This window comes from Danio rerio, chromosome 9 (assembly GCF_049306965.1).
Source record: "Danio rerio strain Tuebingen ecotype United States chromosome 9, GRCz12tu, whole genome shotgun sequence".
In the NCBI taxonomy this organism is placed as follows: domain Eukaryota; kingdom Metazoa; phylum Chordata; class Actinopteri; order Cypriniformes; family Danionidae; genus Danio; species Danio rerio.
Genome location: NC_133184.1, coordinates 12,474,088 through 12,488,975, shown reverse-complemented (window position 1 = coordinate 12,488,975; position 14,888 = coordinate 12,474,088). Strand labels below are relative to the sequence as shown.

Here is a 14,888-nt window from a genome sequence, read left to right as displayed (position 1 = left end):
TCAGTACTGGGAAGGCTGTTGATATCAGAAGATAAAGTGTCCAAGTTGATGTCCTTAATTTTTCGGAATGATATTGTGCGTGAAAGGATTACATTTGGAAAGTGGGAGATTAACACTGACTGAAAGTAGCATATGATCAGAGAAAGGGAAGGAGTCAGCTTTACAGTTATCAGGTATAACACCAGAACAGCAGATCAAGTCCAGAATATGACCTTTATCATGTGTGGAAAAGTCTACGTATTGTTGAAGTCCAAAACTATCTAAACAGGAAGTGAAATCTTTGGTGAGAGAGTGTTGTTGTTATTGTCCATATGAATATTAAAATCTCCAAGAAGTATCATGTTGAGCGAGAGTGTAGAAAGATGAGTCATGAATGCTGCGACATCAGCAATAAATTCGCTCTTTGTCTTTGGTGGGTGGTACAAAACAGCAATGATTGTGGGTATCGGTCCAGAAAGCTGACATACAGTTACCTCAAATGATTGACAGGTAGGAACACTTACTGATGCGATCCTCTATTTCTCATGGTGAATTATCGCGAGACCGCCTCCTCTGCCACAGATACGCGGTCGAGAAATATAAACAAACCCCGGTGGAGTAGCATCATTTAGGGAACTAAAGTCATTTGGCTGCTGCCAAGTTTCAGTTAGGCATAAAAAGTCAAACTTACGGTTAGAGAGGAGGTCCTGCACAAGACACCCCTTACTCGAAAGCGAGTGGATGTTAAAAAGACCTAAGTTTACATTAGTGCTGGGTTTGACAGCAGTTTTAGCCGACCTGCTCAGGCGGTTCAACACACTGTGATCAGCACGGCAGCGGATATTCCTCTTTGGACATCGAGAAATTGACCAAAATGACTTTATGGAGTTGGTTTTGTCATATTGAAAGTTTCGACGAGAGCCATGGTGGATGTTTTTCCTTCAAGACAAGTGCAGGATGTCCTGGTGCTGAAGCAGATAAGATGAAGGTGGATTGTGTAAATATTGCCGGAATTCAGAAGTTCGGCTGCAGTATACTGGAGCTGCACTGTCGATGGATGATAGACACACAGGACAGTCCAGGCAAGGACAAACCACACACTGTTAATCCACATAGTTGTCATTCGAGATTGTCATCGCAGGTCTACCCTACAGCTAATTTTGCAGATTTCGCTCAGGTGAAATCTTGAGATATGTAATCTTAAAAGAATATACTTTAAGAAATTGACTTAAGACCAGGCACGTGCACACATAGGGCTCAACCTGTGCAGTGCACATGCCCTTTTTAGTCTTGGATAGAAAGTGCCCTTCCAAAATGATTAAAAGTGCCCCCGCGACGCGGCACACCCTCGGTCCCGCCCTTCAGTAGGCGCGCGACAACACTGCTCTTGAGTACGCGCGCGACAACACTGCTCTTGAGTATGTGCGTGACAACACAGCTGATCAGAACGCTCGCGACAACACCGCTCTTCAGTACGCGCGCAACAACAACCCCCCCACCCCTTCTCACCCCCCGCTCTTCAAAAAATTTATCCTGCACATGCCCTTTGGACGGTCTCTGCACGGGCCTGCTTAAGACAGTTAAAATATATAAAACAACATAAAATAACCGGAGAGCAGTGGCAGCATAGACTCGCCACTGTTCACTCTACCGGAAGCCCGAGTGATTTCAGATTTTAAGATTAATAAAACTGATAGAAACCAGTATATTTATTCTCATGGCGGACTTTGTAAGTGGAGAAACTGAACGCTTTACAATATTAACGAAGTGTGTTCAAAAACTGAGTTATATCAAAATACACATGCTGTGCCCCATATGGCCTAAAACCTGACAGGTGGGCAAATCTAAGCTTGTTTTTAATAAAACAAATATAAATATGCATATAATAAATAATACTGCTAATAATAACATTATACAAAAGCAAATGGTCATGAATAAACTAAAAAAGCCCCCCGAAATGAAGGCATGAAGGCAGTGATTTTTATTTTTACATTGGCTAGAAAATAATAATTTTCGTAACATTTTAATCCCTTAATTAGTTTTCATTTATAAAGATATTTGCGTATTTCAGTGAATCCTGTTTGTATTAAGCAATGTTTAAGCGAGGTGCACAATTAACATGCTCTGCACTAGACCTTCACTAAGCTAGTCTATTGAACAGTGTATTTTACTTCCTGAAAATACCAATGCACCAGCTGTGCACCTTAACACACCTAAAACTAAATTTTGCTAAGAGTGCTTTGAAGGAAAGCTTGTGTTCAAATAAAAAAGCCTAAATACTTATAGTTGGACACTAAATTTATTTGTTCACCTTGGGCAGTGGTTATTAATGGTAGCTACTGCAAAGGGTGGATCGATTTGTAAAAATCTTTCATTTAGATTTATCTACATTTAAAACCAATTTTAGATCCTGGCGACGAAGGATTGTGACCTGAACAATTGAAGGAGAGCCTGCAATAAATCACTGTATCATCGGCATACTAATTATAAAAATTGAAATCTAAGGTAATATCTTTCATTCATAGCATTCCGTTAAAAAAAATAAAATAATAAATCCATTGAACAAATATGCAATTTAAAGAGAAAGTTCAAAATTGAAATATGGTTATTACTGAATCATTTTTAATGAGTTAATCAGTTAACTTAATCAGTAAACATCCCAAACGTATTAAATTCATATATTGTTATGTATATGAAAAAAAAAAAAACTATATTGCATTCACTTCTTTACAGTACTTCTCTTAAACTGTGTATGATTGTATTGGTGAATTACCTGAATGGATGCCGGAGCCATCATTCATCATTCAACCCAAAGCACAGTGACAAGGAAATAACCTTGCACTGGCTAGCTTGAACTACTGTTAAGATCAGAGGTTTATAAGATCGCTGAAAATGAGCCTTCGCGGCTTTGAATAAAATTTTGCAGTAAAACTGTGTCAAAGCACAGTAGCATCTAAGCTTAAATAAAGATATGAATTTTAATCCTTATAGTTGTATGCTTTTTTTGTTTTCCTTCAGCTATAGCAGAATCTTCAAGATTAAACAAGTCTCAGTGTTTTCATGTTTGCAATTACATCCACTGAGGTAAATGTGCAATCTAAACCCAGACACCTGCGTCTGCAAGCTTTCCATCTGCTCTCCAGTCTTCATCACAACAAGACCAAACTGCTGATGGCAACTTTGACAGCGGGCGATGAGGCGTTTTTTTGTGAAAGTAACAGGATTGCTGCTGTTTCAAACACATCAAGCAAAACTGAGATGAAATAATGATGATAAATTAACAAACACTGGTCTTGGGGCTCACGCTGGCGTAATGCACTTTTGGCTGTTTTTCAGGCCTGTGCTATCAGGCTCTTGGACACATGTGGAGCTGTAAATGCAGCAGGCAGATGCCAGGATCAAAGTAGTTGTCACGTCAGTGTTCACTGTCCTACTGAGAGTCATCAGTCCAGTGCTTTAGGCACTTTTGAAGCGGTTTAGAGCAGCCATTTTCAAAACTTTTGATGCCCCCATGCTAAAAATGCAAAAGGCATCTACATAGCTACCTCAAATTATACTGTGAACATAATTTGTATAAATGTATAAAAAAAAAAAAAAAACGAAATCTGTAAATTACTGCTGTAGTTTATGATTTATGGTAAAATACAGTAGACAACATATGAAGTGGATCATCACCTTTCATTAAAATTGTATTGAACATCAACCATTCTAGTCCTAAGGCAATTTTGAATAACATTTTTGATTCGCTTCAAATGTTGACTACTGTATAATTTAATATCTAGTAAAATATGATGTACTGAGATCATGACAAAGACCAAAGAAGTTAGTTATTAGATTATAGGTATTAAAATGTATACCAAAAATTGGTTAAATGTTCTGTTTAAACATTAATGTATTTCATTCAACAGAAATTTGAAAAAGAAATATTAAAAAATTCACAGAGGGCTAATAGTTTGTGCCATCTTGTATTTTATACTTATTTTGAACAATTTATTGTCTAAGAGTTTTTTTTAATTATTATTATTATACAAGACAAGTATTAGCCACAATGAGAGTACATAATACAGCGCTCAGCATATATGAGTACACCCCTCACAAATCTCTCTTTTAAATTCATATTTTTAATAGGAAACTGTACAATATTATATTTATGCATATACATTCGATTAGTCAGTACTGAAGCCAAATATGGAGCTTATCTAACAAAATAACTTACAATAACAGTCAAAAAACTAGTACACCCAAATGTACATGTTATAGAAAAATATTAAATACAAATTTAAAAAAAGAGAAAAAAGCAAAGAACTGAAAAATTTTGTTAAAATTTTGTAGGTTGTAATTAGGGACCGAGCACCGAAACGGTGCGTAGGCCCTATTGGAATTGCTCTGTTTATTAGGGACCGAGCACCGAAACGGTGCGTAGGCCCTATTGGAATTGCTCCGTTTATTATTATTATTATTATTATTATTCTTCTCTCCAATGAATCGCGATTTAGAGGGGCTAAACATGCCCGAAAACTCACGCAACTTTGCACACACCTCAGAAGTGGCGAAAATTTACGTTTATTATGGGCTTCAGAAGTGGGCGTGGCAAATTGACTCGACAGCGCCACCTAGAAAAATTAAACGGACGAGCCCCCGATCCACGAATCACGCACATGCACGAAAATTGGCACACACCTCAAACACGCCAAAACATACGAAAAAGTCTCTTGGAGCCATATCTCAAACCCAACAGGAAGTCGGATATTTTTAACTTCCTGCGGCGAAAAAGTGGCATTTTTGCCATTTCCAGGCGTTGTATTTTGACGAACTCCTCTTAGGGATTTTATCCGATCGACACCAAAATTGGGTTTTGTCATCTAAAGGCCTTGGCGATGTTAAATTGCGAAGCTTTTGATTTTTCGTCGATGGGCGTGTCCGTGGCGGCCTCGCAAACTTTGACGATTCGCCACAAAACAGGAAGTCGTTTTAACTGAGGCATGCATTATCCGATCTGCTTCAAATTTCACACGCTTGATAAGAGTCCAGACCTGAACACGTTTACATGCCAATATCCAGATACAGTTATAGCGCCACCTGCTGGCCACAGGAAATGACATGTTTTACAGGGTAACAAACTCCTCCCACAAATTTTATCGTATCAGCACCAAAATTGGGTTGTGTTATCTGAAAACTCTAGCGATGATATATTGTGAAGATCTAGAGTTTTCGGAGAGGGGCGTGTCCGTGGGGGCATGACAAACCTCAACGCTTCGCCATGGAACAGGAAGTCCTTATAACTCAACCACACAATGTCCGATCTGCCTGAAACTTCACATGGTTGATTAAAGTCCTCTCCTGAACACATCCACATAACAATATTGAAGTGGGCGTGGCAAATAGACTCGACAGCGCCACCTACAAAAATTTAACGGACGAGCCCCTGATATACGAATCACGCACATGCACGAAAATTGGCACACACCTCAAACATGCCAAAACATACGAAAAAGTCTCTTGGAGCCATATCTCAAACTTAACATGAAGTCGGATATTTTTGACTTCCTGCTGTAAAAAAGTGGCTATTTGCCATTTCCAGGTGTTGTATTTTAACGAACTCCTCCTAGGGATTTGATCCAATCAACACCAAAATTGGGTTTTGTCATCTAAAGGCCTTGGCGATGTTAAATTGCGAAGCTTTAGAGTTTTTGTCGATGGGCGTGTCCGTTGCAGCCTCGCAAACTTTGACAATTCGCCACAAAACAGGAAGTCATTATAACTCAGGCATGCATTATCAGATCTGCCTCAAAAATCATACGTTTTTTGACATAAACCTGACATGAACACGTTAACATGCCAATATCCAGTTACAGTTATAGCGCCACCTGCTGGCCACAGGAAATGACATTATTTACAGAGTAATAAACTCCTTCACCAAATTTTATCGTATTAGCACCAAAATTGGGTGGTGTCATCTGAAAGCTCTAGCGATGATATATTGTAAAGATCTAGAGTTTTTGCAGAGGGGCGTGTCCGTGGTGGCATGACAAACCTCAACGCTTCGCCATGGAACAGGAAGTCCTTATAACTCAACCACACAATGTCCGATCTGCCTGAAACTTCACATGGTTGATAAGATTCCTCTCCTGAACACATCCACATAACAATATTGAGACAGTCATAGCGCCACATGCTGGCAGAAGGCAGTTTGGCTTAAAACTCAGCCACACAATGTCTGATCTACCTGAAACTTCACATGGTTGATTAAAATCCTCTCCTGAAGACATCAACATAACAATATTGAGTCACAGTCATAGCGCCACCTGCTGGCAGAAGGAAGTTTGGCTTATAACTCAGCCAAACAACGACCGATCTGCCTGAAAATTCGCATGGTTGATAAGACTCTTCTACTGAAGGCATGTACATAACAATCTTGAGTCACAGTTATACCGCCACTTCCTGACCGGAGGAAGTTCGGCATAAATCTGTGATTTTCTCTGGTTCTTTATATATATCGGCTTAAATTAATATTGTTCGCTGTTCTCTGTCATCCTGAGGCCACCGGGCGGCGGTGAGCCCGGGTGCGAGGTCCCTATCATCGCTGCTTGCAGCTTTAATTAGGGACCGAGCACCGAACGGTGCAAGGCCCTATTGGAATTGCTCCGTTTATTATTATTCTTCTTCTTCCGCGGAATGAATCGCGGTTTTGAGGGGCTAAACATGCTCGAAAACTCACGCAACTTTGCACACGCCTCAGAAGTGGCGAAAATTTACGTTTGTTATAGGCTTCAGAAGTGGGCGTGGCAAAATGACTCGACAGCGCCACCTAGAAAAATTAAACGGACGAGCCCCCGATCTACGAATCACGCACATGCATAAAAATTGGCACACACCTCAAACATGCCAAAACATACGAAAAAGTCTCTTGGAGCCATATCTCAAACCCAACAGGAAGTCGGATATTTTTAACTTCCTGCGACGAAAAAGTGGCGTTTTTGCCATTTCCAGGCGTTGTATTTTAACGAACTCCTCCTAGGGATTTTATCCGATCGACACCAAAATTGGGTTTTGTCATCTAAAGGCCTTGGCGATGTTAAATTGCGAAGCTTTAGAGTTTTCATCGATGGGCGTGTCCGTGGCGGCCTCGCAAACTTTGACGATTCGCCACAAAACAGGAAGTCGTTATAACTCAGGCATGCATTATCCGATCTGCCTCGAAATTCACACGCTTGATAAGCGTCCTGACCTGAACACGTTTACATGCCAATATCTAGATACAGTTACAGCGCCACCTGCTGGCCACAGGAAATGACATGATTTACGGAGTTATAAACTCCTCCCACAAATTTTATCGTATCAGCACCAAAATTGGGGGGTGTCATCTGAAAGCTCTACCGATGATATATTGTGAAGATCTAGAGTTTTCGCAGAGGGGCGTGTCCGTGGCGGTATGACAAACCTCAACGCTTCGCCATGGAACAGGAAGTCCTTATAACTCAACCACAAAATGTCCGATCTGCCTGAAACTTTACATGGTTGATAAACGTCATCTCTTGAACACATCCACATAACAATATTGAAGTGGGCGTGGCAAAATGACTCGACAGCGCCACCTAGAAGAATTAAACGGACGAGCCCCCGATCTACGAATCACGCACATGCACAAAAATTGGCACACACCTCAAACACGCCAAAACATACGAAAAAGTCTCTTGGAGCCATATCTCAAATCCAACAGGAAGTCGGATATTTTTAACTTCCTGTGGCGAAAAAGTGGCACTTTTGCCATTTTCAGGCGTTGTATTTTAACAAACTCCTCCTAGGGATTTTATCTGATCAACACCAAAATTGGGTTTTGTCATCTTAAAGCCTTGGTGATGTGAAATTGCGAAGCTTTAGAGTTTTCATCGATGGGCGTGTCCGTGGCGGCCTCGCAAACTTTAATGATTTGCCACAAAACAGGAAGTCTTTATAACTCTGGCATGCAATATTCGATCTGCCTCAAAATTCACACATTTAATAACAGTCCTGACCTGAACAGGTTTACGTGCTGATATCCAGATACAGTTATAGCGCCACATGCTGGCCACAGGAAATGACATGTTTGACACTGTAACAAACTCCTCCCACAAACTTTCCCGTATCAGCACTAAAATAGAGTGGTGTCATCTGAAAGCTCTAGCGATGATATATTTTAAAGATCTAGAGTTTTTGCAGAGGGGCGTGTCTGTGGTGGCATGACAAACCTCAACGCTTCGCCATGGAACAGGAATTTCTTATAACTCAACCACACAATGTCTGATCTACCTGAAACTTCACATGATTGATAAAAGTCCTCTCTTGAACACATCTACATAATAATATTGAGTCAGAGTCATAGCGCCACCTGCTGGCAGAAGGAATTTTGGCTTGTAACTCGGCCACACAATGTCAGATCTGCCTAAAATGTCACATGGTTGATGAAAGTCCGCTCCTGAACACATCCACATAACAATATTGAGTCAGTCATAACGCCACCTGCTGGCAGAAGGTAGTTTGGCTTATAACTCAGCCACACAATGTCCCATGTGCCTGATACTTCACATGGTTGATAAGATTCCTCTCCGGAAGACATCTACATGCCAATCTTAAGTCACAGTTATAGCGCCACCTGCTGACAGGAGGAAGTTTGGCATAAATCTGTGACTTTCTTAGATTTTTTTTAATATATTGGCTTAAATTATTATTGTTCGCAGTTCTCTGTCATCGTAAGGTCACCGGGCGGCGGTGAGCCTGGGTGCGAGGTCCCTATCATCGCTGCTTGCAGCTTTAATTATTCTTCTTCTTCTTCTTCTTCTTCTTCTTCTTCTTCTTCCGCGGAATGAATCGCGGTTTTGAGGGGCTAAACATGCCCGAAAACTCACGAAACTTTGCACACGCCTCAGAAGTGGCGAAAATTTACGTTTGTTAAGGGCTTCGGAAGTGGGCGTGGCAAAATGACTCGACAGCGCCACCTAGAAAAATTAATCGGACGAGCCCCCGATATACGAATCACGCACATGCACGAAAATTGGCACACACCTCAAACACACCAAAACATACGAAAAAGTCTCTTGGAGCCATATCTCAAACTCAACAGGAAGTCGGATATTTTTAACTTCCTGCGGCGAAAAAGTGCCGTTTTTGCCATTTCCAGGCGTTGTATTTTAACGAACTCCTCCTAGGGATTTTATCCGATCGACACCAAAATTGGGTTTTGTCATCTAAAGGCCTTGGCGATGTTAAATTGCGAAGCTTTAGAGTTTTCGTCGATGGGCGTGTCCGTGGCGGCCTCGCAAACTTTGCAATTCGCCACAAAACAGGAAGTCGTTATAACTCAGGCATGCATTATCCGATCTGCCTCAAAATTCACACGCTCGATAAGCGTCCTGACCTGAACACGTTTACATGCCAATATCTAGATACAGTTACAGCGCCACCTGCTGGCCACAGGAAATGACATAATTTACGGAGTAATAAACTCCTCCCACAAATTTTATCGTATCAGCTCCAAAATTGGGTGGTGTTATCTGAAAGCTCTAGCGATGATATATTGTGAAGATCTAGAGTTTTCGCAGAGGGGCGTGTCCGTGGCGGTATGACAAACCTCAACGCTTCGCCATGGAACAGGAAGTCCTTATAACTCAACCACACAATGTCCGATCTGCCTGAAACTTCACATGGTTGATAAACGTCATCTCTTGAACACATCCACATAACAATATTAAAGTGGGCGTGGCAAAATGACTCGACAGCGCCACCTAGAAAAATTAAACGGACGAGCCCCCGAGCTACGAATCACGCACATGCACGAAAATTGGCACACACCTCAAACATGCCAAAACATACGAAAAAGTCTCTTGGAGCCATATCTCAAACCCAACAGGAAGTCAGATATTATTAACTTCCTGCGGCGAAAAAGTGGCATTTTTGCCATTTCCAGGCGTTGTATTTTAACGAACTCCTCCTAGGGATTTTATCCAATCAACACCAAAATTGGGTTTTGTCATCTTAAAGCCTTGGTGATAATAAATTGCGAAGCTTTAGAGTTTTCATCGATGGGCGTGTCCATGGCGGCCTCGTAAACTTTGATGATTCCCCACCCAACAGGAAATCGTTATAACTCAGTCATGCAATATTCGATCTGCCTCAAAATTCACACATTTAATAACAGTCCTGACCTAACCAGGTTTACGTGCCGATATCCAATTACAGTTATAGCGCCACCTGCTGGCCACAGGAAATGACATGTTTGACACTATAACAAACTCCTACCACAAACTTTCCCGTATCAGCACCAAAATAGAGTGGTGTCATCTGAAAGCTCTAGCGATGATATATTGTGAAGATCTAGAGTTTTTGCAGAGGGGCGTGTCTGTGGTGGCATGACAAACCTCAACGCTTCGCCATGGAACAGGAAGTCCTTATAACTCAACCACACAATGTCCGATCTACCTGAAACTTCACATGATTGATAAAAGTCCTCTCCTGAACACATCCACATAACAATATTGAGTCAGTCATAGCGCCACCTGCTGGCAGAGGGTAGTTTGGCTTGTAACTCGGCCACACAATGTCCGATCTGCCTGAAACTTCACATGGTTGATGAAAGTCCTCTCCTGAGCACATCTACATGATAATATTGAGTCAAAGTCATAGCGCCACCTGCTGGCAGAAGGAAGTTTGGCTTGTAAGTCGGCCACACAATGTCAGATCTGCCTAAAATGTCACATGGTTGATGAAAGTCCTATCCTGAGCACATCTACATAATAATATTGTGTCTTTAATAGCGCCACCTGCTGGCAGAATGTAGTTTGTCTTATAACACAATCTCCACACAATCTCTTATCTGCCTGAAACTTCACATGGTTGATAAAAGTCTACTCCTGAAGACATCCACATAACAATATTGAGTCAGTCATAACGCCACCTGCTGGCAGAAGGTAGTTTGGCTTATAACTCAGCCACACAATGTCCCATGTGCCTGAAACTTCACATGGTTGATTAAATTCCTCTCCTGAAGACATCTACATGCCAATCTTGAGTCACAGTTATAGCGCCACCTGCTGACAGGAGGAAGTTTGGCATAAATCTGTGATTTTCTTAGTTTTTTTAAAATATATTGGCTTATATTATTATTGTTCGCTGTTCTCTGTCATCGTAAGGTCACCGGGCGGCGGTGAGCCCGGGTGCGAGGTCCCTATCATCGCTGCTTGCAGCTTTAATTTGTAATTGTAATTCTAAAGATGTTTGGTGACTACAATATTATTTTAATAAATAAATAAATACATCCGTTTAATAAATCTGTACACCAAAATGCATTGCCTATATTCACTAATAAATGGATACAAATATTCATTTTCCAAAATGATATGTTCTCAATTATTCTGAGCACTGAATTTTACTAGTTATTTTGCCAGGCTCATTAGTTTACTAGCCAGGTAAGGTTGATTAGGCAAGTCATTGCACAGTAGTTTGTTTTTTAGCCAGTTGTGAAATAAAAATTTAAATGTGTGAAATAAAAATAAAAATGTGATTAAATCACACTGAACTGAGCTAAACTGAACTGAACTGAACTTAAACACTAAAAACCTGAACCACACTGTTCCAGTTACTGAACCACACTGTTCCAGTTACTATGACCATTTATGTGAAGCTGCTTTGACACAATCTACATTGTAAAAGCGCTATACAAATAAAGCTGAATTGAATTGAAATTGAATTAAAAATCATAAGGGTCTAATAATAGTGACCTTGGCAGTTTAAAATGTCTTTCAACTAATTTCAGTCAAACTAAAGGGAAGAACTTTCTCCAGAAGATAAATCTAATAGGAAATATTGTGAATAATGGTCTTTCTCTGTGAAAATCACTTGGGGAAATATAAAAAATTAAAAGAAATAAACATTACTTAAGTGGTGCCTCAAGATCTCATGAAACAATATGAAAGCGTGAATAAATGTAAAACACTTGAGCAACTGCAAATGTTATTCAGTAGAATTTCTTTATGGTGCAAACTATATTCTTTTGGAACAATTTTATTATTTATTTATTATTATTTTTTTTGTGTGTGTGTACACTATTTTGTTGCTCATTATAGTTCTGTATTTACACATTTTTCTTACTTAGTTTTATTTACTTGTTTTCTTTTTTTACTTGTTTTAAATTACTTCATTTATACTCTATGATAATAATCTATTACAAAGACATTGTTCTTCTAAACCACTAAGACCTTCTCCGACTTTGACACTCTTTGATCCAAAAGCAAGATTGATGACTAAGGGTGCTTTCACATCTCTGGATCAGTTCATTTGGTCCGGACCTAAGGCAACAAATGACATTGCAGCATTTTTCTGTTGTTTTTTGGTCCTTTTCACACCAAACTAATTGCTTTGGTCCGAACCAGTTGAAAAGAAAGAAAGATGCAGTCATGTGACAAAATGCACATCACTCATTGGATAGATGTTATTGAACGTATTTCCTAAACTGCTTTTTTTGATTCGTCAAAATTAAAGTGTGGGAAAATGCCAATGAAACTCTCGCAAGTAAACAAACCGGCAGACACAGAATTTCGCTTTTTACTATGGAGAGACGACTGCGCCGCCTGATTGTATTCCTGGTCATAGTATACTATATAGTTTGTATACATCACTTTAAAAGCATGATTTATACTTCTGCGTCAAGTGACCGGCGTAACCCACGGCGCATGCAACACGCGTGGCTGTGCATTTATACTTCTGCGCGCTGTCTCTGTTGGTCTGCATTAACACTTCCGAAATGTTAAATGGCAGTGTGGTGTTAATGTTCCTCTGTGTCGAGTTTCTTCGCTGCTGTTTTGCTTTTCCTGAACACTTCCGGGATGTACAAGTGGCTCAAACTTGCTCATTTTGAGACAGGAACCGGCGGACGTGCAACAACTTTAACTATGAGGTAAACACAAAACAAAATTTTCCATCCGGAGCCCCTTTACGGGACTCCACACTTGTAAACAATCGCTCCATCAGGCTCGCACCATTCACGCGATTCTCGGTCCCGCCCAGACTCGTCAGCGCTACCAAGCCGACCAATCACAGAGGTTGCGCTACGCGTCGTTGCGATGTATAGTTACTTTTTTTGAGAGGTGCACAGTCTGCTTTAGTCTGCTTTTGGTGCACACTCGAGTGCAATTACTATATTCACACCTGCCCAAACTAACAGCACCAAGAGGGAAAATGAACTCTTGTGTGATTCAACCAAACTAAATAATGCAGGTGTGAAAACACCCTAAAGGTGATGTGCCTTCTCAGTGGTGGCTCTACAATTCTGAAATAGCCTTCCTCTTAACATTAGGTCCTGTGACAAATTTTCGTTAAAGTGTCAAATCAGGCTTTTCAGTTGTGTATAGCTAGTGCAGTATACCTGTGTTTTGAATTGCATATGTTTTAATTCTGTTTGCTTGTCACAGTGAAATTGTAAAGCACTTGGATCAACTTGTGTTATTTCTAAACATGCTCTAAAAAAATGTATTGTATAGTTTTTTTGTGTGTTTTTAATGCTTTTTGTCCAAACATTTCCACCGGAACTTTTTGGAAAATCCAGTTTGATCTCACGAAGAAACGTAAATATTTTACATTTGGTCAGTTTGTTAGTTGCTAATTCATATAAAACAATTCATATGAGTTCAGTTTTTTTAAAGGTAGGTATGACCCAACCCCACCCCTAAACCTAACTGTCATTGGGGAATAAGCAAGTCATAAATTCTACCAATGAGATTTATGCGATTTCATACAAATTAGCCACTAAATCAAAAAGTTACGAATCGCTGTGGGATAGTGTTAGTGAAATCTCTAATTTTGATCATGAACCTGTTTTGACCACTGCCATCCTAAAGGGATAGTTCACCCAAAAATGAACATTTACATACACTTGCTCACTTTCAAGTGGATCCAAGACTTTATGAGCTTTTTTTCATGTTGAGTACAATAGAAGATATTTTGAAGAATGTTAGAAACCCTTAACCATTGACATTCATAGTAGAAAAAAATAAGGATGGTTTCTACATTTTTCAAAATAACTTATTATGTGACAGAAGTGAAGGGCGAGTAATGATGACAGTTTTCAGTTTTGGGTAAACTATCCTTTTAAATTGTCCACTCATCCTGACAGCTCATGTTTTACAGACACAGTGAGAAGCCTTTCAAGATCACGGTCATACACAAGAGCCATTGAATCTGACATTAGCATAACTCTTGTGCTTCCTCTGGTGGTTATACGCCATTGAAGTACTGCGGAATTCAGTTCAGAAAAAGTTCAAGTTCGATTGACAAAATAACCAGTGATGCAATATAATAATAATCAGTTGGCAATATAATACACTATTTCATATTCACATCACAATAGTACCCAGTTGCAGTCATTTCTATCAATGGCAATAAAGATCCATTAGTTTTGATTGTCTTTGTTTTCCGAGAGCGATACAATCAAGGACGTTTCCATGATGGAAGACTTTGTTTCCTTGGTGATGATAAAGCCTTGGAGTCTGAATAAGTGTGTGTGTGTGTGTGTGTGTGTGTGTGTAATCAGTGATTGCTGTCATTAGCCCAGTCACAGCTGCCTGTTGGGATTCCCTGGCAAACATGGAAGTGATTCAGACAGTCTTTAGCTCGGAAATCATCACACTCAGGAATGTCCTTTAACTCAGTTGAGCTCGCATGCCTTTGTTTTTGGACCCAGAATTCACATTTGCCATCATGTGAACAAAAGCAAAAATGTGTTCATTATTTTTATTATTAAAATTTATTCAGAAGCTGTAAAAAAAAATAAAAAAAAATGATCAAACTCAAATGACAAACAATATATAATTTAGTATTGTGCATGAGTGTACGCATTTGTGAGTGCATTGCCGACTGATAAATTTTTTAATTAGAGGCAA

General features: G+C 39.9%; 1 long non-coding RNA gene across 1 annotated transcript; it reads left to right on the top strand.

Annotated features, from left to right (window-relative positions):
* The first annotated feature begins 3,187 nt into the window (after positions 1–3,187).
* On the top strand, positions 3,188–14,767 carry LOC141376081 (uncharacterized). The gene is made up of 3 exons (XR_012385216.1): positions 3,188–4,314; positions 11,199–11,490; positions 11,716–14,767. It is a non-coding gene; the product is annotated as an uncharacterized lncRNA (long non-coding RNA).
* Positions 14,768–14,888: the final 121 nt, after the last annotated feature.